At 41.5% G+C, this 26400-nt stretch overlaps 1 pseudogene; it reads right to left on the bottom strand.

Moving 5' to 3' along the window:
* LOC147465206 (uncharacterized) lies at nt 1–21997 on the bottom strand (annotated as a pseudogene).
* Nucleotides 21998–26400: the final 4403 nt, after the last annotated feature.

Below are 26400 nucleotides of genomic sequence, written 5' to 3'. Positions count from 1 at the left end.
TCATAGCCGAGCTTCTTCTTGGGCTTCATTAATAACCTACTGTTGTTTTAATTTTCTTTGTTTAGCTGCATGCATTCTTTCTAGCAATTCATTGGTTAGTGCCAAATTGTACTTCTTTAAACGACATCCACTAATCTAATTAGCCATTGGTTCACCATGTAGGGTGGACATATTAACTGCTGCACTTGGAGATACATCTTCAATGATAAATGGTTCGTTTCTCTTTTTCTTAAACTTGGGAATGTGTTGCTTAAGGGAATAGACTAAAACTAAGTCCCCTTTTTTAAAGATTTTGGTAATTAGATGGGAATTAGATGTGTGCAGCAGTTAACCTTTGCTCATCTAGCTTTTCTAAATCTTCAAGTCTCTCTGACAATTCATGTCCAGTCCCTCAAGATCCTCAGCTACCCTTAGTGTCGACAGTAGAAACTCTATTGGCAGTATGGCATCAATACCATAAACAAGGTTAAAGGGTGTAGCATTTAAAGTTGTTTTGAATGAAACTCGATAAGCCCATAGAGTTGCATGGAGATTCATTTCTCACTTTGTCCTTTTTGAATTAACCACTTTAGTCAATACCGAGCTAAGAATTTTATTTGTATGCTTAGCTTGTCCGTTTTCTTGTGGGTGATAGGGAGCTAATTTGTTATGGATGACCATAAATTCATTAAGCAGATACATCATTACCTCATTGAGGAAACGAGTTCCTCTATCACTGACTATTTCTAATGGCACTCCATATCTTGTGAACACATATTCATGTAAGAATGCGACGGTGGTTCTGGCATCATTCTTTTGAGTTGCTTTAGCCTCGGCCCACTTGGTCAACAATCCGTAGCAACAATGATATATACTTGTCTCCTGTCGGCAGATGCACCAACAAGTGAAGTATAAAAGGGAGCCATTGGTTGGTAGGGTTTGTTGCTCAGGTCGGGCAGCGAAGGAGAGTTATAGGTAGAATCGTCATTGAGTGGGGACTATCGGATAGCGGCCAGCAGTACGAGGCAGCTAGACAGATAGAGTGTGTCATCAACAGGAATATGCAGTAGGTGTCCTTGAGGGAAGGAGATTTTCCCAGGGATTTTTGTTGTTGCAGTTGTAGCAGCGGGTGGCCTGAGGGTGAGGGTTTCCGTTGAAGAGGCTGAAGAGCACAGGGCAGGAGTATGACCAGGTTTGGCAGCATCGCTTGGTGGCTTGAAAGTGCCAGAGACTGCAGCACAAGTGATAGCTGGCGACTCAGGAGCTGCGAGTTGCAGATATCGGGGTTGCCCTAGATGAGGGACAGGATGTGAAGATGAAACTGTGGTAGTGGGGGGGCAACACATCGCCACAGCAGAAAGAGGCGTTAGGTGAGCCTCGAACGGCGTGCAGCCTGTGACAGCTGGCTGCAGGTCAGAATGGTCGTGGTTTGCTGCAAGGGAGGACAGGAGGGTGTGAATTGCACCTTTGGCAACGGTCGGGATAACATCACTAGCATCCACTGAAGCAAGCCGGATGGCAGCGGCGTTGGCCGCAGGGATTGCAGCAGCGGTAACTGAGGTTGCGTCAGCAGGTTTAGGTGCTTTGGTGGCTTCCGTCTGTAGGGTTTTCACCTCAGCATCATTGTCTTCAGCAACAGTATTTTCGGCATCATCTCGTGTGTGAGAGCCGTGTTTGTGAGGGGTTTGGTTGCAGAACTTGCAAATGGACGAGGCAATTGATGGAGGAGGATGTGCAGAATAAGGGGCCTTAGAAGGGGCTGATGTAATTGCTTTAGGGGAGAACTCTGAATGCGAATTAGAGGCTAAAGCAGCAAGAGCCACATCTTCGTGATTGGTGGCAAGACCGGCAGCAGCTTTGGCTGCAATTATGGCTACCGGGTGCAGGGGTTTGACATCAGCGGCTCCATTGGCAGCAGCAACGTCTTCATCTGCAGGAGGGGTAGGTGTGTCAGCAATATTGTTGATTGCAATGTTGCCCACGGCAGCATCGTTTGCTGGAGGGTGGGCAACGCTATCGGCATCTGAAGGATGTGCAACAGCATCTTCTTCTGCAGGATTTGTGGGTGGCTTGGCTGAAGCATGTGCAGCATGGCATGTCGAGAGGGCAGAGTGTAAAATGGGTAGGGCCTAGGTGGGTTGAACTTCCACATTAGGTTCTGCAGGAACCAGGTGAGTCTAAGAAAGGCTTCGATGATGGTGACGATACCATCAGAATCGGCATTCGTTTCTTTGCAATATTGGGAGGCATCAACAGCTGTGCTTGCAACATAGGTTGGCTCCACCGAGGAAGAGGAAGGCTGCAAGGTTTGTGCAGCGTCTTCGTCATCTTCATCATTGGTGTGCGCAGCTCGGCAAGAGAGTAGGCTCAGCTTGAAGGAAGATACACTGGCAGAGCTGTGCGCGCAGCGTGGGTTGGGTAGGGTGGCAGAGGGCCCAAGGCCGGGGATTAAGAAAGCGGCATCTGTATGTTTATGTCATGGCTTGTCCCAGGAGGCAAGGTCTACCGCCAGCGTGTCTGTAGCACGCTGTCTGTGCATGGAGGAGGGCTTTGGAACCGGCAGTTTTGCTATGGGTGTTGTTGTGGGTGTGTGGAAGCCCTCAAGCAGGGAATGAATCTCATCCCAGGAGTGTAGAGGCGCAGCAGTTGTTGGGCTCCGACAGGCCTGCAGTTCGGGAGGCGTGAGTGCCAGATTTGCAGCGCGTGAGGGCTATGGAAGCAAGGGTCAGCACAGGCGATGGAAGCAGGGCATCAGCCTGCTGTCTGGCTGCGATGATACCATGTGAGAGAAGGGAACTCACTGAAAGAGAGAGAATGAGAGAGAGAGGCTGTTAAGCCAGATGACACGTAGAGGGAGAGAGCCAAGAAGCGATGGTTAGAAGCGTATGTTGTATTGATCCGAGGAGGTGCAGTTAAATACAAAAGGCGAGGAGGTGCAGTTATATACAAAAGGATGAGGCAGTTACAAGCTGTGTGACGTTCATTGGAATGCGGGCCGTTTTGTATCTCACACGATGAGAGCGTGGATCGCTGATATGGATAAATGGACCATATGAGGCATAAGACCCATTTTACTGCATAGTATGGGTTTTGATCATTCATAGTAGTTTGGAAGACTATGCAAACTTTCAAAGGTGTGAAAAAAATTCTCACCTCCACCTGTGAAAAATTTGTGACTATCGGACATGGTTTGGGAGGTTCCGATACATAATATATGCTAAAATTGGTCATATGAGCCATACAAAACATTTTAGCACATAGTATGGTCCTTGATCACCCAAATCATATTTGATTTCTGTGAAACTTTGCAAGGATGGGGGAATGACTCTTACCCCCACTTGTACAAAGTATCATAACCATCTGATATGGTTTGGGGGGTTTTGACTCATATGGTTAGATGGAATGGACCTTCGCATCAAAGTACAGCTCAACAATCAGAGCACAAATGCATTGGTCAATACAGGAGCTCGAGTAAATGCAGTCATTTATTCCACATACAAGAAAGCAACCAATCAGTCTTTGACAGTAGGAATAGCGACTATCACTAGGATGCAACAAGAACCCAACACCAACATTGGGAGTAGTCAACTTAAATGTGATAGTACATGGATATTCATGTCCTCATCAGTTGTATTCTTACCAGATGAGCACATAAATGAGACAATGATTCTTGGAATCTCATGGATGCGGACGTACAAGGTAGTCCCAGATTGGGATACCAATCATTCCAAGCTATCACCTAAAGGCAGACAACTCGTTGTTCCAATTGCACCAAGCAAAGAGGAATGGAAAAGAAGTTACCAACAGAGCAAACCACAAAGTAATCGATCTTCTCCATCCTCTTGACAAGCAAATGCTTCAAGTAGCATGCAAGGAGTCAGGAAAAGTTGGGTACCAAAAGCACAGCTTAAGGGCAAGCCGATTCAAATCTGGGTGTCCAAAACATCATCGACAATACCAAAGACGGTTCCAAGTATCACAACATAGAGATGAGCATCTTCGAGCAAGGAACCTAACACAAAATGGATTTGGAAGAAAAAGGGGCACTTATCTTCTCTGCAAACTGTAAAACCGATCAAGGAATGGAGAGTTAAGTCTCAGGAAACTCAACCACACAATTCTGACCAAGACAAACCAAGATATCAATGATGGCCAAGCTCAACAATAATCAAAAGCGATACCAACAGCTCAGAAAATCAGAATGCCAAAGCATCCGGATGGTACAATCAAGCAAAGAGCACACAAGCATTGCTCTTTGGAAGAAAGCATCTGAAAACCTCGACATCAGAAACCCTTGAATTAATTACTCAAAACCCAACTCTTGCACAACATGATGGTTTGAACTGCATCGATCTTCAAAGCATGGTAGAGCCAACCAAGGCTATGCATAGGTGCAATTGTTCAATTCGTGAACACAGTCGTCCCAGAGTACGCCATCTAGGAGGGGTGGAAAGGCACTAAGTAATTAAGGGAAATGTTTGAAGAGAGAAGAAAAAGTTTGATGTTAACGTGTGATTTTTTGAAAATTACCTAATAATGTCCTTATAAATCACCAACAGGGAAAATTTAACTGATAATATCTCCCTGATGAGTGTAAATACTATTAAAAAATCTTCAAAAAAAAGTCTTTCGATTAATTTTTGTCATTTTTCTTGATATTGATACTTAAAAAATTAAAAAATCCAACAAAAAACGGCAAAGCTGTGTTTTTAATGGATTTTCTTAATTATTGGATTTTTACTTTGCTTTTTTAGTGCCTTTTGTTATTTTCTTTGATTTTTTTAATAAACAGGTCAAAAATTAATAATAAATAGCAAAGGAGCTCAGATTTAAAAAAAAAGATACGATGATGATCAGAAGAACAAGGTGGACATGCACAAAACATTTCAATCAAATCGACAGATGGAAGCGGAAAGCCTAAATTAGACGGTTAGACCTACTTTTGTAAAATTCTTGCAGAATGAGCTACAGAAATCTGATTGGGAAAGTTTTTGACTCTAACATAGATTTCACGGCCTAGTAGGAGTAACAGAGAAATTTGGGGAAAAATGGTTCGGGAAGTCCGAGTATAGATACCCAAGGTAGGCTAAAATCACCTCATTTCCACTTGTTGCCTTTGGGGAGTGAGCTTTTCGACCTTCTTCATTTTTTGAAGTCCACAGTTGCCTGTTTTCAGCGCCTTCTCAAACAAGACATGAGGGGGGTTCTATACTTGTCAATGATCCATTTTGTACGGCCGATAGCTAGTCTAAACCCCTTAAAAAAACCCTAGAATCCGAGCAGTGCACGAAGACCTATGACCAAAAATCGACCATAGCGACCTGTCAGCTCAACCAAATCAGATGAGACTTGAAATGTAGCATGCCTCAGCATAATAGAACACTTCTATATCAATAGTTGACCATTCGGCAAGGGTCGAGGGGGTCCCCAATAGAAAAGCTAGGATTTTTGGCAGATGCTAGAGTTGGATTGTGACTCCACAGACAGCTTATATACGAGGTATATATACAATGTATATGGTTGGTTTCATAAAATCAATCAATCCAAGCCCTCGAAGAGCAGAAAATGGCTCGAAGGCTACAAAGCGTCAAATTTGACATACGAGGTCAAACTGACTCCAAATGGGCCAAAATTGGATGATCTACTTCAGGACTATGTGGCGGACAAGTCCATAGCCTCAAAAGTGACTAAGCAACACTTCAGGCCATGTAGTCACAAAAATCAGTGATTTCAGAGTTGACAAGGCACGAAGTGATGCCGGCAACACAAAACTTTACCAAATTCAATTTATGACTTGTTTTAAGTGTATAGAATATGTTTAGGTCAAAATTTTCAAGTTTTGCAAGAAAATGTTACTGCAGTAAATAATCACGGTTATTTACTTTTACAATATTTTGGCTTGAAAATGGGATCATCACCTCACCTATCACTTGTGTACACCTATTACATGCCACATTTCAAGTATGAGCCAAATTGATCAATGATAACTTGAAAAAATGAAAAGAAGTCCTTTCAAACCAATTTCTGAGTTATTTGTCATATTTTTTGATCCAAATCACCTCAAATCTCTTACACACAGTCTACATCATGCCTAGAACCAAGCTGCACAAAAAAATATTCATTTTGATGAAAAAGTTAATAATTGCAATTATTTACTTTTTGACCAAGATGGGGGGAAATTGCAACTTTGACTTCATGGGACCAAAGCACATGATGTCCTAAGCCCACTAACCAAGTTTGAACGAATTTGGAGCTCAAAATCTCAAAATTCCTTTATATCTACTGTTTCAGAAACCTAAAGCCTAAATCTGGCACCATTCTCACCCTGTGCACTCAAATTAGCCCACACTTCACTCAGAATATCTATTTGATATATACATCAAGCCTATAATGCCAAAATTGCAAAAAGTTTGAAAAAAGTCCTCAGCATTGTAAATAATCCGGATTATTTTCTTTTGTGCAAATTTTTGCTTAAACTTTAACACTAGGTTGGTAATGGGACACTTTTATGTCCTGGGACATTTTTATGTCCTGTGAAGTGACCATTTTCCTTGAATTATGTCAAGAGTTTCAAAATGGATCTTGAGGTGCTATCTATCTAGAAATTTGTCTCATGAGCTGAAAAAAACTCGACATTTTTTTGGAATATCAATTCCATCTTTAACATTGTCCTTGCACAACATTTCACAACCTAAACTGTGTGAAAAAACAGGTCCTGTTTTTGGCTTTTTTCAACTTTTTGCAACTATACCACTCTACAATTCATGTTTGTGAGGTCTATAATGCTAGAGAACTATCTTTAGTAGTCCTCAACATGTCCTAATGCTTCTAGGGAGAAATAAATATTAAAGTTGTAAGTTATGACCAAATTACAAAAATTGTCAAATCCTGTTTTTTGGCCAATTTTAGCTCTTCTATGATTTTTTTGGTGGATTTCATGATACCCAAATTCATTTTTGATTTTCTATGTCGCATATTGTAACATAAAGCTAACATTCCTTGAGTTTTGGGGCACCTAATATCCTATTTTGCATAGTACACAACGATGGTTGATTTTTTCAATTATGGAAGAAAACGAAACATTCTAGTATATCAAGTATAGTTTTTTCAATATTGTTAGTTTCTTGTGACAACTACATCTATTTTGTAGGTAGTAACCATATCTAGTCATAAGGATCAAATTTGGCTAGATATTGAATAGTTTCTATGGGATTCTACAACTCATAATGTTTAACCCAGTTTTTTCATGTTTGCTCATGTTTGTTGTATTTAACACTTCCATCTTTGTCCCCAAGATTCCCCTTGGTAAGAGATGTATTATTCTTTTGATATGCTCCATGGCTCCTTATGAACATAAAGGACAATAGGGAACTAAGAAAACATGCATATATTATTTGTATTGAGCGTGGCTATAGAAACTTTGATGATAGGTTTGCAGAATGGTAAAAATTCAACTTTTTTGTACCTATTTATTTTGGCAAAACAAAAAATAGTGAGTGAGAAGCAATCATATGTTCTGATCACCAACCCATTGAAGTTAACTAGGGAATTTATCTCAAGTCCTACAAAAATCCCTAGTCTTATTTTTATGCAACAAAACATAAGAAATGACTGTTTTGATGAAAATTCACTGGTCCATCAACTTTGGAGGCTTAGTGTGACCAAAAGATGAAAAATTTTACAAGTTTCTTATTTTTTCCATGTTTAGTAGGCCTTGAACTATAACCTCATGAAAGGATTTTACAAAATGAGTGGATCTACTATGGTTTTGGAGGTTTTTTTCAAAACCCTGAAAGGACACTTTTATGTCCTGTTAGGTTACCAACCTAGTGTTAAGAATTTGATCTTTACATGTTTATATGCATCCATGCATGTTCAAAAATTGATTTGAAGCAAATTGACTCAATTTGTCAGCCATTTAGACTGAAGTACATTTCAAAGCGAAATATGCCAAATTTGCTAACTTTGACAATCTATTCACTTAATAGGATCCACACAAGTTGAAGAAAAGGCCAAGAAGAGGGTCTCTCAAAAGGAGAAGTTGCAGGAACTGCCAACATACCAACTGGACCCCAGTTCAATAAAGACAGCCAAAGGAACCTATCTGTCAAAAGAACAAATAAAGGAGAACAACACCACGGTATTCACAGGTAGATTCAAAAGTGAAGAAGGACATCAGGTAGAACTATAAATCCTTCCAAAAGAGGTCTACAATGTCGCAGCAAAGCCGAAAACAAAAGAAGCTAACAGACGGCTTGGACTTAGAGAATTCTACGACCAAGAGGCATGTGGTGTAGATTTTCACCAAGCCTATGAGCTCCTATCCACAATCAAAGAAGATGGAACATCCCAAATTACTGACCAGCAAGGGCACAAAGTTGAAGTAGTCATTACAAAAGAGATTGTGACTGAGGCTTTGAAGTTGCCAACAGAGGGGATGACAATGAGGGCCAGAGAAAGGAAGACAACAGGTACCTTCACCAAGGAAACTGCTGCGGAAACCTTTGCCAATCTCATCCAGAAGCAAGTGGAAGGACTGAAAAGATTATATCATCAACACTTCCACTTTCTTGCAAAGAGATCACCAAGATACACAACACCCAATCATGCAGCTGCAACTGCATTTACACAAGTGTTAAAGTCGACAACCAGGCAACCCATCAACCATGCACAATATGTGTTATCCACACTAAAGGGTACAAAGAAGGAGGGGAAGATAACCTATCTGGGAGCACCTGAAGTACTCACAAGAATAGCATACCATGTCAGCATGGCATACAATTTGCCACCTGCCCTAGATTAGAACACATGGATCATGTCTGCACAGCCATCACCTCGAGCCATAAGGTCCACCAAAAGAACTTACAAATCCAATGAAGAATCTACCAAGAGCTCTCAAGAAGAGCATAGCAACGAAAGCTCAAACAACAAAGAGAAGAGAGTAAAACGTGAGGAGATGAAGAAGAAGGCAGTGGCCACGCATCAAGAGGAGCCTCAACAAAGAAGGCACGGTTTGAAAGGAAGAAGCACTCTTATGAACGAAGCCGCCAAGCTGCAGGAGAGGAACCTGTAAAGTGGATACCTAAAGAATTAAAAGGACCAAGAACAAAGCACCCTGCTAGGAAAGAGGCTAAAGACCCCACAAAATTTTTGGAACGCATGTATGCTGAAGTAGAGGCATTAAAGCTGAAAGAAGCTCAAGAAGCAAAAAGAAAAGCTAGAGAAGATGCATCCGAGCAAGAAAAACAAGGTGAGGCAACAAACCAAGGTGAGACCCAGCACGATCAAAGTGAGATGTCTCTTGGACCATATTCACATGCTACGGAACAGCACGACCACCCCATGCCAAGCCCTCCACCATCATCGACAATTAGAACCACAGAGAGTGAGCCAACTAAAGAAAAAGAGCTTGGACGGCAAGAAGCAGCAAATTCTGCACAACAGGCAGCAACTACTTTTGACCAAGTTAAAACAAAAGAGCCAGATCCAAAAAGGGAAACAAGTCCTACACCAGAGGAGTCAACAAGGTTTGAGCAAACAAAGGAATAGGAAGCAGAGGTAGAAACAGTATCGTCATTGATTAGTCACAGTCACAATCCCACCCAATGAGCCACACAAAGAGACTGCTAAATCATCTAGGCAGCTCACAGAAACTGAAGACTGGCAGACCAATGATGAGGTAACTCTCCAAGTTAATGAATATGCAAAGCAGATGCAGGAGATGACAGAAAAAACGAGATTAGTAGCACTTAGCTGCAGCACCAAGGCTAGAGAATAGGAGATGGTGATCGACACTCTTCAAGGAGAGCTAGAGGACAGATTAAATGTCATCACCGATCTGTAAAAACAAGTCCAAGAGTTAAAAGTTGAAGCTGAACAACACCAACTAGCCCGAGAAAAACAACAAAAGGAAATGGAAGAGTTAGGTGAACTTCTCATAAAGTTAACAGATGCTTGGAAAACCAAAGATGAACAGCTGACTAACGAACTCTTAAATACAACTCCGTAAGTTCAGAAGATCCAAGCATCTAGACGTATCAAATGCCTCAATGCAATATTCAGAGCAGAGGATCAACGATCAGGAAACCTTTTTGTGATAGATAAGAGAAAATCTTGCAATTGCCTTGATCAAAGGTGTAGCCGAAGTGTACAAAGCACAAGAGAAAAGAATAAAGATCTCGAGCTAGAGCTAAATCTGGAGCAGTCACAACATAGAGACCTTGCATTAATGCGGGTACAAAGAGAATAAGAGTTGCTCAAGGAAATAGCCGAGCTGAAGAGAGTCAACTAGCTACTGCAAGATGGACAACAAGAGATGCAGGAAGAAGAAGGTACGTTAGAGAAGCCACATATTGATATTCCCTCACTCTCTTTCGCTGAGATGGAAACACAATCAACAGAAGGGCTAGGTGGCAAAGAATAATTTCAAGTACCATTCCCTACACTCATGAGGTGCCAATGGTCCAGCTATCAAAAGCTGAGAAAGATTCACTTAAGGAAAAGGTTACCTAGGAGACGGATGAGCAATGGAAAGCAACGATGGATTGGGAGTTGAGAGTTCTTCACTCTCTCAATGTTACTCAACTCATCCCAACCAAGTCAATGAACAATGGCATCAAAAATCACTACCATATCCGTTGATCAAGGTAGAGTTGCTACAAGTCAAGGAAAGAATTTATAAAGACATTCAAGTAAAAGGCGCAGATGAAGTCCACCCCAAGGGGAGACAGAGCTGGCTGAACAAGAATCCAAGATACTTGATTCTGTTCACAAGAGCACATGCGGCACTTCAAAAGGATCCAACTTTTTGTCCTGTACTAAGAGTAAGGACGTGCCAAGCACATGAGGCAATGACAAAGAAGCGGCCTACATGGCTGAATTATCCAAGATTTCCAGCTCCAAAGAAGGGAAAATTAACAAAGGAATACATGGTGAAAACCCTAACGGGCGCCATGTCATTCTTCAAAAGTCTACCTGATCTCTCATGTGCTATGCTTTACAAAATTTACAGAATGCTGCTCACATGCATTGAAGTTTTTCATGAGCCAGAGCAGGCAGGAGCACCGTGGATGTCCTTCCTTGAGGGCAATAAGGGTCTATGCGATGACCTAAGCAGCCAACTTTCCAAAGAGGTCCTTTATGGCTTCTACACCCGCTACCTGTTCTCACCATCTCATAATATGTTGGCATTTGAGGAAGCGTTCTACACAGGGTTCTTCACTTGGCAAACAAAGATTTTTGGACCAATGATCAGCAACCTAACTTCCAAATTCGTAGGCTACTCCGCAGTCGAGCTAACAAACAAAGTCACTATGCAATTTTTGCAGGTGCGAGACAAAGAGAGAAAGATCAGATACGAAAAGGCTCTACATGCACTTAAAGACCGCCTCATCAGCCGTCAACCCAAAGATTATTTCAGTCCACCAAGTTGTGTCAAGGGACGACACAGGCAAGGAGGGGGGGAATGTTAGCCCATTTTTTGGAGCTCTAATTGTAAAAACACTTATTGTTTTGATAAACTGGGAATATTGTAGCTACTATTTTCCGGATAATCTTTGTAATTGATGAGCCAGGGCTACAAGCTTTTAGATCGTATCAACCTGTTGTTACCCATCTTTAGTTAGAGCTCCTAGATTATTAGTTTTAACCACCAAAAACCTTGGCTAAGAATTTACACTTCAAAATAAAAAACTAAGCATACGCGGGGTATTGGGGCATCATTGCTAAGCATTTAGATGCCTTCTGGGTCGAAAACAACTAGGTCAAAGTCCACTGCTGTTAATAATCGTGATTTTTTCACTTGACCTAAAGTGGGATTTGAGACCATAAGTATGTGTACTTAGGTCTTATAAACTTGCCCTAGAAGTTTCATTACGTTTGGATGTCATTTGATGCTGTAACGGATGTGATTTGTTTGCCGATGAGCAATTGGCTTTTGGTGATTTCAATCACTTGAGTGTAGCTTGAGTTAGATGCGAGTTGTTTGTTGTTTTCTGAGAGATTGAAAACCTCTTGTAGCCTCTATGCACTATTCAAGTCAGCTTTGTCCCATGGATTGACAATTTAATCGTGGTTCTTGCTAAATCTGCAATAAGATAGGAGTGAGGTTAGACACCCGTCCCACAAGTATTTCTTCATCAAGGTCACAATATTGTGACAAGGTGTGACAGGTTAAACCATATTAAGACTTGCACAATCAAATTTCCATTTAGATATGAAAAAATAAAGATGAGAGATTTCCGTTGTGTTTGCAACTATGTGCTTTGTGTGGCTATCAAATCTTGCCTCTTGAAAGTAAGTGCAAGCAAGTCAAATGTACGTAGGAGTGACAAAAAATTCAAATGCACCTAATCATCCGCTCTATATAGTGATGACATAGCCACTTGAGCTTTAAGTTTGTCTGGCAGGCCCTTCAGTAATCTTGATACCCAAGCTCTGATACAGTCAACATTCATGATGCAAAGGAAAGCAAGGTTGTTCCATTTTCTACACACAAAGCTGACAAACCATTGGTAGTGGTGTCAAGACATAAGGGCAAAAAACCTTTCCTTACATCAGTTCAACAATGGATACCAAAGAGCAATTCAAAGGAGTTCACTTTTTCATATGTCCTATCCAAGGTAGTTACAGCCAACAAAGAAAAACTGCTAGTGAATATGTAAGGGAAACCAACAAGGCAAAGGCAACTTTCACAGCCCACAACAACACCTCAATAGGTCTGGATCAAGAAGGCTGAAGTCAAAAAGTTTCGACAGACCATGGTCAAAGACACATCTAAACGGACATATGATACACCCAAAAAACCAAACCCTCAGTATATCACAAAAATATGGGTACTAAAGTGGTTGATAGCGGTTCAAGAAAATCCATAACATGTCTGAATTCCAAAGAGACAGGGCAAGGAACTCACTTCAGTCAAAACACCTAAGATCCAACCACACGGCCAAAGCCCAAACAACCAAAACAAAATGAGTAGAAGATTTGGGTACCCAAGAGCTTACGGCAAGCTCAAAAGAGTCATCCTCAAATGTGGATTCCTAAACAAAAGACCAAGCATACGTCATATTTGGTCTTTGGATTCACACAAGTATGCAACCCCACAACGCAAGACATACAAGTAGTACCAAGCACCCCAATGTCAATTAAACAAAGAGCGGCACAATTAGAATGCATATTATTTCACCTTTGTAAAATATGTTATACCAAAATAGGAACCCTCAACATCAAATGCCAATAAGCATATTGCTTATACCATCCTCTGGCACAGTATTAAATTTTCCATGCATTGACTAAGTATGCATATAGGGCTACACTACATGGCTTGCATTAGCACACTGTTGATACCCATGAATGACACATACCCTTGGGTGATAAACCATCATCCAGGAGGATTCCAACTAGGAGGGGGGGAGGCATTGCCAATAGGGATCCACAACAAGCATAAAAGAGTGCAAAAAAGGGCATTGTTTTCTATGATTTTGGGTTTTTTTGTTTGATTGCAGAAACCGTTGGTGAACCTGAGTAGGTATGCCCTTATTTAACTTGAGTCTACATATATATGAAGACAAACGTCAAAAATGAGCCTTTAGGGGGGTGTGTGTGTCAAAATAGAAAATTTCAAGCCAAAATATGATCAAACAAAACAATCTGGCCAAAAATATTACAAATAAATATACATAGAAGCTTATCGCATTGTTTTTTATTTACTTTGATTTATTGATTCTTTTTAAAATTGATTTTCTATTTTTCTTTTATTTTTGTAATTTTCTGAAGAAAAACAAAGAAAAAAAAGAAAAAGTAGGTGAGATGGCAACGTAACGACAAAAGAAAAATATGGGGCTAATCACTAAGTCAAGGGAAACATATGGTGAAGTCGGAGTACAATTATGAGAACGTTGCGAAAAGTACAATATCCTGCCAACTTCTGGGGAAAATGACAATTTTTTTGAAAGATAGGCACGGGGAGTCCAAATTGAGAAATTTTTGAGCCTAATGTGATTTTGCAACGAGATAGAAGCACGTGGAAAATTTTGTGGCAAGTGGTTCCGAGACCCCCGATATAAGAAATTTTGACCTCACTTACTAGCTCATTTTCACTATTTACACTTAGAGAGAGCTTGAGAGACCTAGAGCGCGCGGATATTCTACGGATTTGTACAACGTCCACAACACACCGATTAGGGCCAAATATGAGAGGTAGGTTCATTACCATGCGCTCTTCATGTTTGATGCTAACACGGAAAATTAGCAAAAGCGGCAATGTGGCATCGGTGGCGGGTAGAGAGGGAAACAAGACCGTAACTCAATGACCACTAACACGATAGCTACTAGACTTGATAGGGGGTTGATCCTAGGCTAAATGAGCATGCCTACACCCTTCCATACCAATTTCGGTCAAAAGGAAAAACCCTAACATTCCCGGGCCTTGCAAAAGAAAATCTAAGACAAGTCGCCAAAATGGCACGAAACTTCATGGGTAGGTGTCCCTTGAGGTTGTCTATAAGCCCATGTAACTTCCTCCATGATCAATCTGTAAAGTATGGAGCCTGATTTACCCTTGTAATTTTCTGTGGTAAAAGCGCACATTTGTAAGGCCCCCATTATGAGGAGAAGCCATCATGCATGAAGGAAAATCACTCACCGGAAACCAAAATTTTCACGGACAAGAATCAGGGGAAACTTTAGGGGAATATTCCTTTTTGTCGGAATATTATGGCCGGACGGCAACCGGAAAGTGGTCGGAAAACAACCGGTTGGTTGGCCGGTGGCCTGTAGTCAATGGCCTGTGGCCGGTGGCCGAATTCAAAAGAGGACTTGTCTTCTCAAGGGCGGCCACACATGGGTGGATTGGAGGGTCCGATTTGGACTTATTCGCACAAGGGCGGCTACACATGGCTGCCTCTCATAAGAGAGGGCAGCCCTTTTGGCCTATAAAAGCAGGCCATTTCTACACACATTTCAGAGTGTGAAGTTGATGCAACAAGGTGAGTGTGAGGTGGTGAGAGTGAAGCAAGGCGGGTATTAAGGGTTTAATCCCTTTGTAAACTACTTCTTCTTTTAAAGTGCTAAATCCATTGAGTGGCTGCTTTCCCGTGGACGTAGCCCACATTGAGTGAACCACATATATCGTGTGTACTCTCTCTCTCTCTCTCTCTCTCTCTCTCTCTCTCTCTCTCTCTCTCTCTCTCTCTCTCTCTCTCTCTCTCTCTCTCTCATCTCTTGTGTGTGAAATATATCTCTCTCCATTAAGTAATCTACTCAAAAATCGATTTAGCTACGTCTTATTTCCTAACAACTGGTATCAGAGCAAGGTTTGCTCGTAGCTAAATTATCTCAAGGAAAGGATTCCTTGAATTGAGTGGGAGTTATGGCGGACAAAGGGAAGCTCAAGATTGAGAAGTTCAACGGCAAAAACTACCAACATTGGAAGATGTAGATTGAAGACTATCTCTACCAGAAGGACCTCTATTTGCCACTAGGCGGTCTTGCGAAGAAGCCCGCAACAATGGCAGATGAAGCATGGATTGTCCTTGATCGAAAGGCACTGGGAACAATCCGGTTAAGCTTGGCGTCAACGGTGGCCTTCAATGTTTTGGAGATGAAGACCACGGAGGACTTGATGAAGTCACTTGACGACTTCTACGAGAAACCATCAGCATCCAATAAGGTATTTCTTATGAAGCGCTTGTTCAATCTAAAGATGGCAGAAAATGGTTCAGTTGCAGAACACCTAAATGACTTTAACACAAACATAAGTCAACTTCGATCGGTGAAAATCAATTTCGATGATGAAGTGCGAGCTCTCCTTATACTATCATCTCTACCGGATAGTTGGGACAGCCTTGTGATGGCTGTAAGTAATTCTATCTCTGGTACAAATACTCTTAAGTTTGATGATGTTGTGGGTGTTCTCCTAAGCGAGGAAATACGAAGGAGAAGCACAGGAGAATCATCAAGTGCTGCATTGTCAGTGGAAACAAGAGGAAGGCCTAAGGAGAGGTTTACAAATCAGAAGGGTCATGGTCGCTCAAGACGAAGCAACAAGGTCAGTTCTTGAATGTTAGAACTGCGGCAAGAAGGGCCACGTCAAGAAGGATTGTTGGTCCAAGAAGAAGAAGGAGACTGAGTCTCAAGACAACAAGCCAACATCGGAGGCCAATGTGGTAGGTAAATTAGAGCAAGATGCTCTAATTCTCTGATTAGACAATGTGTCTAATTCATGGATAGTAGATTCCAGGGCTTCATTCCATGCGACACCACACAAGCAACATTTCCAAGATTACACCAAAGGTAATTTTGGGTATGTATACTTGGGAGATGATGAAGCTTGTGAGATTGTCGGCAAAGGTATAGTTTCTGTCAAAATTGCTAACGAAAATGAATGGATGCTTAAAGATGTTAGGCGTGTTCCTTCTCTTTGCAAAAATTTGATCTCTATAGGACAATTGGACAATGAAGGTCACAACATTGCATTCGGAAACAAATGGTGGAAGATCTCAAAGGGATCTTTGGTGGTTGCCAAGGGAGAAAAGGTCGGTACACTTTACTTGTGTACTATTAGCACACAACCTTCAGCTTGTGCAACAACTACAGAAGTTGATAGTGCGGTGTGGCACTATCGACTTAGGCATATGAGTGCCAAAGGAATGCAAATCCTTCAAACAAAGAAGCTTCTACCAGGTTTGAAAGAAGTTGACATAGAGTTCTGTGAAGATTGTGTTTATGGTAAACAAAAGAGGGTAAAATTTCAAAAATCAGGAAATGAAAGAAAAAATAAAAAACTTGAGTTGGTTCATTCTGATGTTTGGGGTCCTGCAAGTATACCATCACTTGGTGGCTCATTGTACTATGTGACATTCATAGACGATGCGACTAGAAAAACATGGCTTTATGTCATGAATAATAAATCCGATGTATTTTCCATATTTCAAAGGTGGAAAGCCTTTGTGGAGAATGAAACAGGTACCAAGGTTAAATGCCTCAGATCCGACAATGGAGGTGAATATTGCAGCCAAGCTTTTGAAAGCTTTTGTTCTAGCAATGGCATTCTGAGGCAAAGGACAACCCCAAGGACACATCAACAAAATGGGATTTTGGAAAGGATGAACAGGACAATCATGGAGCGAGCACGAAGCATGCGGCTACATGCAGGCCTACCGCTTGAGCTTTGGGCGGAAGCTGTAAGTACGTCTATGTACTTAATCAACCGGTCACCCTCAACGGCATTGGATGGGGGAGTTCCAGAAGAGGCATGGACAGGTAAACCGGTGAATTATGCATTTCTCAAAGTGTTTGGGTGTGAGGCTTTCATGCACATAGATAGAAGCCTAAGATCAAAGCTAGATGCAAAGTCCAAAAAGTGTTTCTTCATTGGCTATGGAGAAGGTGACTTTGGGTATCGCTTATGGAATCCTGAAGATGGTAAAAGCTTAAGGAGTAGGGATGTAATTTTTAACGAACAAAATATGTACAAAGACTACTTGGAAAGAAAACAAACAAAAGAAACAGGTGATGAGTACATGGAGCTTGAGGACGGTGAAGACTCAAGGACTGCAAACGGTGACAATGTGCAACAACATCAACCAAATGAGGAGCCTCAACCTATTCCCCAAAGATCTACAAGAGCAAGTAGACCTCCAGAAAGGTTTGTTCCTTCCTTCAACCATCTCTTGATCTCAGATTCTGGAGAGCCGGAATCATACGAAGAAGCTATGCAACATGAATCCAAAGAAGAATGGACAAAGAGCATGCAAGTGGAGATGGACTCACTACATCGCAACCAAACATGGGAGTTGGTTGAGTTTCCTAAAGGTAAGCGGGCACTTCAAAACAAATGGGTGTAGAAGCTGAAGGAAGAAGAAGGTGGGAAGAAAAGGTACAAGTTTAGGCTTGTGTTTAAAGGTTTTTCTCAAAAGAAAGGTATTGACTTCAATGAAATATTTTCTCTTGTTGTAAAAATGAACTCAATTAGGCTTGTCTTAAGCCTTGTGGCTGCTCGTGATTTAAATCTCGAGCAAATGGATGTAAATACGGCATTCCCTCACGGTGACTTAGAGGAGGAAATCTACATGCTTCAACCAAAGGGGTATGAAGTAAAAGGTAAGGAGAAAATGGTTTGCAGATTAAAGAAGATCTTGTATGGTTTAAAGCAAGCATCAAGACAATGGTACTTGAAGTTTGATTGATGGATGTTGGATCATGGATTCACAAGATGCAACTCGGATCACTGCGTCTACACGAAGAATTTGGGAGATGGGAAGTTCATCATCCTAATGTTGTATGTTGATGACATGCTGATTGCAAGTGCTAACATGTAGGACATCAAAGACCTAAAAGAGGAGCTGTCTAAATATTTTTCAATGAAAGATTTAGGTGTTGCAAAGAGGATACTTGGTATGAAAATATCAAGGGACAGGACGAAGAAGACAATAAAGCTATCTCAAGAAGATTACATCAAGAAGGTACTAGAAAGGTTTGCAATGCAAAATGAAAAACTAGTTTCTACACCTTTGGCTGGTCATTTTAAACTAACGAAGGATATGTGTCCAAAGACACAAGAGGAGATAGCCTATATGTCTAAAGTTCCATATGCTGCGCGGTAGGTTCTCTAATATATGCTATGGTCTGGACAAGGCCAGACATTGCACATGCAGTGGGAGTTGTGAGTAGGTTCATGGACAACCCAGGTAAATAGCATTGGCAAGCTGTGAAGTGGATACTTAGGTATCTAAAAGGGACAACAACAAATGCTTTGTATTTTGGAGGAACTGATATTTTTCTAGAAGGGTATGCTGATGCAGATATGGCAGGTGACCAAGATACTCGAAGGAGCACTACTGGCTATGTGTTAATGGTTGGAGGCACAGCAGTAAGCTGGGCTTCAAAGCTACAGAAAGTGGTTTCACTTTGTACCACGGAATCAGATTATGTAGCAATGACGGAGGCAAGCAAAGAAATTATGTGGCTTCACAGATTCTTAGAAGAGCTTGGATTCAAACAAGACAATTGTGTCTTGTACAGTGATAGCCAAAGTGCTATCCATCTTGCGAAGAACTCAGCCTTTCATTCAAGGACAAAGCACATTGAGGTGAGATATCACTTCATACGCACTCTTTTGGAAGAGGGACAGCTAAAGCTAGGAAAGGTGCATACAAGTGAAAATCCTGCAGACATGTTTACAAAGGTGGTCAACAAGGAGAAGTTGAGCTTTTGCTCATCCTCAATCGGCATTCAAGGATAAGAAGCCATAATGGAAAGCAGTCACAGGTTTGGTTTGGAGATCAATCTCCAAGTGGGAGATTGTTAAGTATGGAGCTTGATTTACCCTTGTAATTTTCTGTGGTAAAAGCGCACATTTATAAGACCCCCATTATGAGGAGAAGCCATCATGCATGAAGGAAAATCACTCACCGGAAACCAAAATTTTCACGGACAAGAATCAGGGGCAACTTTAAGGGCCTCGGGGGCGGAGGCCCCCGAGACTTTTTTTTTCCCTCGCCGGAATATTATGGCAGGACAGCGACCAGAAAGTGGTCGGAAAACAACCGGTTGGTTGGCCGGTGGCCGGTAGTCAATGGCCGGTGGCCAGTGGTCGGAAGTCAATGACCAGTGGCCGGTGGCCGAATTCAATGGCAAGTGGCCGAATTCAAAAGCGGACTTGTCTCCTCAAGGGCGGCCACACATGGGCAGATTGGAGGGTCCGATTTGGACTTATTCGCACAAGGGCGGCTACACATGGCTGCCTCTCATAAGAGAGGGCAACCCTTTTGGCCTATAAAAGCAAGCCATTTCTACACACATTTCAGAGTGTGAAGTTGATGCAACAAGGTGAGTGTGAGGTGGTGAGAGTGAAGCAAGGCGGGAGCTCTATTAAGGGTTTAATCCCTTTGTAAACTACTTCTTCTTTTGAAGTGCTAAAGCCATTGAGTGGCTGCTTTCCCGTGGACGTAGCCCACATTGGGTGAACCACGTATATCGTGTGTACTCTCTCTCTCTCTCTCTCTCTCTCTCTCTCTCTCTCTCTCTCTCTCTCTCTCTCTCTCTCTCTACTCTATAATCTCTTGTGTGTGAAATCTATCTCTCTCCATTAAGTAATCTACTCAAAAATCTATTTAGCTACGTCTTATTTCCTAACACAATCTACCAAAAGTGAATCAAAACTTCAATCTTGTCTTCGAACATGCAAAGCGTCATTTGGCTCTCATTGCCGGATGGAGCATCTGTTTGCCACCAAACTTCATGAGCGTCATTGACATACCTTTGAAAATCAAGACATGTGGTCAAAACATCAAGAAAACCCATCAGTGGTCCATCATCCAACTAAAATATGCTTTCAGAGAGACACCAACGGCATGGAAAGGTACCCCACAACATCTACAAGCTTAGGTGATCAAGATCGAGTAAAATCATCGTGAGAAGTTATCTCCAAGAGAAAAAATCAACTTCAGAGGCCAAAGTACCAAACAAGGAGTTTCTAAGCTAAATTAGTTATTTTTAAGGTTGAACCAGAGTTAAAAGGGCTTAGGGCATTACCACAAATCTTTCTAATGCATTAAAACCTAAATTTTGCATCCCAGACATATACACATATGATGTCTGGTGTTCCTATTTACACATGTAGATGGAAAATTTTGCATACTAGCCTCTTTTTCATGCTCATTACAACTCACATACCAAGATTCATGAAAAATTGGACCACATAAAGCCACAATTTGGACAAAAATTGCTAAATTGGAGTCCTCAAGCAAAATATAATCTTATCCATAGAAATAATGCTCCAAACTTTAAGGAAACTTAATTGACACAAGACATGCACATGGCATAAACATCATATCCCAATGCTCACGTTTTAGTTTTTCAAGAACAAACATCATATGTGTATGATGTCTAGACCTGCTAAATAGTGACTCTATCAGCATTTTTGTTATCTAGAACTCAATGTCATGTAATATATAGCCTCTACACCAAGTTTGGCATAGATGGGCTGGTTTTTGTTATTATACATCTCATTTTTTCAATTCAAGTACGAGAAACACCATTTATGGCCTTGGGCACATGAGCACTTGTCCAAATTCAAATTTGAACACACCAGAGTGATGCACACATCATGATCAAGCTATACATAAACTTTGAGCCAAAAAAAATCAAACCTAGACATCATACGCGTATGATGTCTAAACCCCTGAATTTGACATGTTGAAGTAATTTTTACAACCCGAGCATCTTTATCACATCTTTATTAGCTTGCCAACAAAATTTTATCATATTTCGATATCATTAGACCTATTTTCACCTTGGGATGGAAATCTAAGCGCACAAATCCCATTCTTGGTCTTTGACATCCATTTACAAGCTCAAATCCAATCATGATGCTATAGACACTATACACACACTATGGACATCCTATCATATGAGTTTCAAGTCATTTAGGCACAAAACCCATCATACGAGTATGATGTCTCAAGCATCAAATTGGAAATATAAGGTGGTTTTGGACCTATCCAATGCTCTTATCATGTGATCATGAGTCCATGCTACAAGCTTCAAGCCATTTGAACCTCATATATCCAAAATATAGTCATATTACCATTTCAAATTCTAAAACTCGTTTCTAAACCAAAATCTTGCTCATTACATGTTCAAATCTCATTCCAAGCATACGTGTGTGATGTACATACTATGAGCTATGCATATGCCAAATCTCATCTCATTCAGAGCACATAGATATCATATGTGTATGATGTCTCACTACATAAAATGAGCACCCAAATGCAGTTTTGTCAACTTGCATAGCATCCTTAGGCCCTAATTAGCTTGTAGTTCAATTTAGAAATTATATGGATAGCTAGAAGTTGAAGAATTTTTTAATTGAGTAAAAGACGCTAACTTTTGGACTTGGAGTGCACGCAAGATCAATCCAAGCCGGTAAATCACTAGTAAGGAAGGAAAGGCTCACCTTGAAAGACATCATTGCAGCGGCAAAGCCCTTCAGAATTTCCAATGAGACGTTGAAGCCCATCAAAGCATGGATGGGCAAAGCAACTCTAGAAATGGAGGGCATAAAGTTGTACCAAGGGACAATCTGGGATCCACAAGACAATACAGTGGATGTGCTGATGATTCCAAGGGAATTCATGGAATATGCAAGCAAAGAAGCTATCGTCAATCACCTAGAAAGGGTGGATCTACATGGATGCTTTACATCTGTGCCGGCAGGTGTTGATTTACAAAGAGTTTATGAGCTGACCACTACAATCAAGAAAGATGGCAAAGCAGTCATCAATACACTTTAGGGAGAAAGTAAAGAAGTGACCATTACACCTCAAATTATTGCAAATGCCTTGGGATTACATAATGATGGCATCTCGGTCAAAGAAAGAAGAGACGCATAGGAGGTGTACTCTCAAAAGAAAAGCAACCCAATTTTTGAAGACATGCTGCAAATTGTACAACCAATTTTTCCACATTTGCAACAAGCGGCCACAAAAGTTCACTACACCACCTCCACTTGGGCACTGAGAATCAATGTACCAAAAGATGTGAACTATGTCCAGTATCTACATGAACATAAAGTGGGCTTGGAAAATTTGATAAGCCCAAATAAATTGGTGGAGCAAAAACCTTAACCTAAATTGTATATGAAGCTCTTGGAGCAAGAGGACAGTGGCTAGAACCAACAACTCAAAATGAATGGCTAAGGTTGAAAGAGGATATAGCAGATGAACCTCCACTGGCACCGACTGTCTCGACAAGGCTCAGGAGAAAGCTAGAGATAGTGCCCAAAGAGCAATCTGAAGATCCACCAAATAAAAAAGGGATAATGGAAATGACCAGAGAAGAGACCAAAAGAGACCATAAGCGAAAAGGCAGTCCACATCGAGAGGCTTATTGAGCAACCCAAGGTGGAGCGAGCATTAAAGGGATATTTTGAGGATTATCGGGTATCAGAACCAAAGAAAATGGGTGACAGTACCTCTTGAACCTTAGAGGATCAATTTGATCACTATAGTAGGGCATATGAAGAGTCCAAGAAGGTGATAGAACATTAGAATCTAGAGCCATTCACTATTGAGGAAGTTCAAGATATTAAGAGGAAGTTGCAAGAGCAGCCTGAATCACAGGGAGAAGAGAAAAAAGATTCCAAAGAGGAGGGAGGTAGTACAACACCACCACCATCTCCCCTCAAACACACACAACAACCTCCAAGCTCGAAACCCCCAACATCCCAACAAAGGATTTACCAAAGAAAAAATCAAAGGTTGAGCCAGTGCTAGAGGAAAAGGAAAATAATAAAAGATGCACCTATGACGATCTCATCAAAGCTGGATATACAACAGCGGATGCTTCTAAGGTCGTGTATGGTACCTCAACTCCTCCATGGGCTGTAAATCAAGAAGAAAAAGTCAAGGAGAACCCACAAGAGCATGATACTCAAAGAAAAGCATCAGAAGTGCACTTATCATCGCTTGGAGTATCAGGGTTAGTACCAATCCCACCAGTGCCAAGATGGAGGCCTATGGAAATATCATAGTGCCCTCCTCATGGGAGTGCTGCTAAGTATGGGCCACCAAGTTCCCCTTTCTGGACCACTACCTAGGCTAGTAGCAAAGAGTGTGGTAGCATTAAATGAAGAAGATGTAAGAGCTTCCCACCAAATTTTGGATAGAATCAGAATGATATTTCCCATTGTGGTTGAGGAAAAGAGCATGCACAAGACAAGAGAGGAAAATACAAAAGGAGAGCATGACAGCCTCACGAGACAATTGCAAAGAGATATTTAGAGAGCAAAAAGTAGAGAGAGAGAGAGAGAGAGAGAAGCACAAAGCACGATCTTGAAATAAGCTGAAGCAAAAAGGGATACCCTCACCCTCCATATGGTTGTGAGATATCTAAAGAGATTTCCAATGTCCAAGAGGAAAAAGAGAAGATAGAAGATGTGAGATGGAGTCAGCTCGGAATGAGATAATAGAGCTTAAGGACAAATTAGAGCTCCAACAGTTAACCATACAAAGGCTAAGAGGGACCCCAAGGGTGGCAAGAGCAAGTGTAGGACAGGACAATCAGGTCATACAAGCCTAGCTCAGACACGAAACTTCGGAAAGAGCTGAAATTAGAGCAAAGACAAAGAGTTACATAGTTGAAGGCTCCGTGGCAGCTAAGGAAAGAATCAATAAAGAACAACAAGAGCTCCAAGCAAAGAATAACTAGCTGAAAAACACTGCAAGAGCTTCTAGTTAACAATGCAAAGTAAGCCACCAAAAGAGACAAGCTGATACAGCATCAACTGGCCGAATTAAGACAAGAAGTGGAGAGATCCAGTGGTCAAGATATAGATCCGGCTCCAAGTGACTCAGGAGTCAATGTCTAACAAGAGCCAATGGAGATTTCAAAAAGCTATGAGGAACCTATATTGGTGGAGAAACCTCCACAAATTCAAGAGGAAGGGAAATAGTTGACAACAGAGGACGAGGTCCATCTCCGAACTTTGATAGACAAAGCCATTGAATAAGGTCAACGGAAGCCATAGAATGGGGGTAGATGATGCTACACTCTCTGGGAGTGATATGGTTAGATGTGAATGTAATCAGAGAAGAGTGGATGCAGTCATCCCTCCCTTACCCTTTGCTCAAGTATGAAGTGCTCACTATAAGGAAAAGAGCAGAGGAGATGACACCACTATTTGAGGGAGACATCAAAGATCAAGCAGTCTCCAAGAGAATAGTAGACTCACAGCCAAAGTGGAGAAACGGTTGGCTCACAAAGTACCTGGCATACCTAGTATGTCTGGTTGATTGTTGACCGCTGGGTCAACAACACAACATAACTCAAGTTTCGTACCAAAGTCTTATCTTTTGCGAGTTATGAAATGCTGCGGATTATGGCTATAAACGTCATTTGTAATGAGTAGTTATTCTAGTTTCAGAAGCCGGGGTGCAATGGCACTTCCAGATTGTAAATACAAAGCCATTTGACCCTTTCAACCCCATTTTTGGTTAAACCTAAGGTAGCCTTAGTATATAAGGTACCTAGGTCATTTTGTAAGGAGACTTTAATCATAATCAAAACTTGAGCGCTACCATCTACTGTGTGTGAGAGAGAAAGAGAGTGAGCATGAGTTTTATCCTCTCGCTACGCCTGGCTCGCTCAACACATTGGAGATCCGACTGCACCATTGTTGTAGTCTCGAGGAGAGCTACGCGACAACGCCAAGCATTCCATGCGAGACGAAGCACACACGCCGACGCATCTACGAGCTATTTGTGGCCGTAAGTGTATCAAACGATGTCTGTTTTCTGTGTGCTAGTAGTCTATAGAATCGTGGCGACATAAGCTACGCATAGGTACTCATAAATTTCAGTTTCGGGCACTTTCAAAATTCTGCTCTGTCATCCTACGCGTTTTTCGCAGATGGGTTTAGAGTGAGGGTTTTGAGTGTAGAAGCTTAGGGACAGGTGTATCCTAGTGAGGGGATGGTGTTCCTTAAGTTTCGTACGAATCTGGCATGATTAGGTGAGTTACCTTCCGTATATGTGTATGTGGCTAGGTGGTGTAGTTGAGAGCAGTGAGGTTCTTGATTGTGGTTTAGTTGGCCTTCCAGAGTGTTGTATGTGTAGGATGGTCTCAGCCTGACAAGCTAAAGAGATTTCCTCTCTGTGCCTATCGTGTCATTTGTGTCCTCGATTGACATTATGTTGATCTAGGTAGTGTTTGCATGCACTTCATGGGTGTGTGAGTCGCTCTCGTCCAACATTGAAACTCCAAAGTCTGTCAGAGATGATGTCTCTTACTGCCCACTACTGAGGATGAGAAATTGGAAGGACCACTCAAGGATGTTAGAGAAGCACCCAACCTAGCTAAATTACCCTAAACTTCTACCACCCAAAGAAGGAGAGAGAATAAGTGGAACTTATATGGTGAAAACCCTAACGAGCACCATTAAGCTCTTCCCTGGCTCTCCTAATTTGACGTACATAATGCTCAGAAAGGTCTGCAAAACACTTCTAGCCTACATCAAGATGTTCATGCCGCATAAAGTTACAGACTCAACTCTAATGTCAATGGGAGACACTCTCCTCAAATTGGCTTACAACCTCTCCACTCAACCATCACCACAAGTGCTACAGCACTTCTACCAATGCTTGATGCTTTTACCTAGATTCCACATGCAAGCCTTTGAAGAGGCTTTCTATACGGGTTTTTTCACATATGACAACAAGATTTTTGGACCAACAGTGATCATCGACAACATCAAATATGAATCATACTTGAAGATGATCAAGCCACCAAGTTCTATTGAGCAAAGGAATAAACTAAAGAACATACAAATACATGGACCAATCATGTCAGGTATGACATAGACGTGGAGGGGGGGAGTGTTGGCTGATGGAACATTGAGAAGGATCACCCATTTTTTGTAATATT

Source organism: Adiantum capillus-veneris, chromosome 1 (assembly GCF_014529385.1).
Source record: "Adiantum capillus-veneris isolate H3 chromosome 1, ASM1452938v2, whole genome shotgun sequence".
In the NCBI taxonomy this organism is placed as follows: Eukaryota; Viridiplantae; Streptophyta; class Polypodiopsida; order Polypodiales; family Pteridaceae; genus Adiantum; species Adiantum capillus-veneris.
The sequence above is the reverse complement of the archived record's forward strand: the minus strand, read 5'-3'. Positions and strand labels throughout refer to the sequence as shown.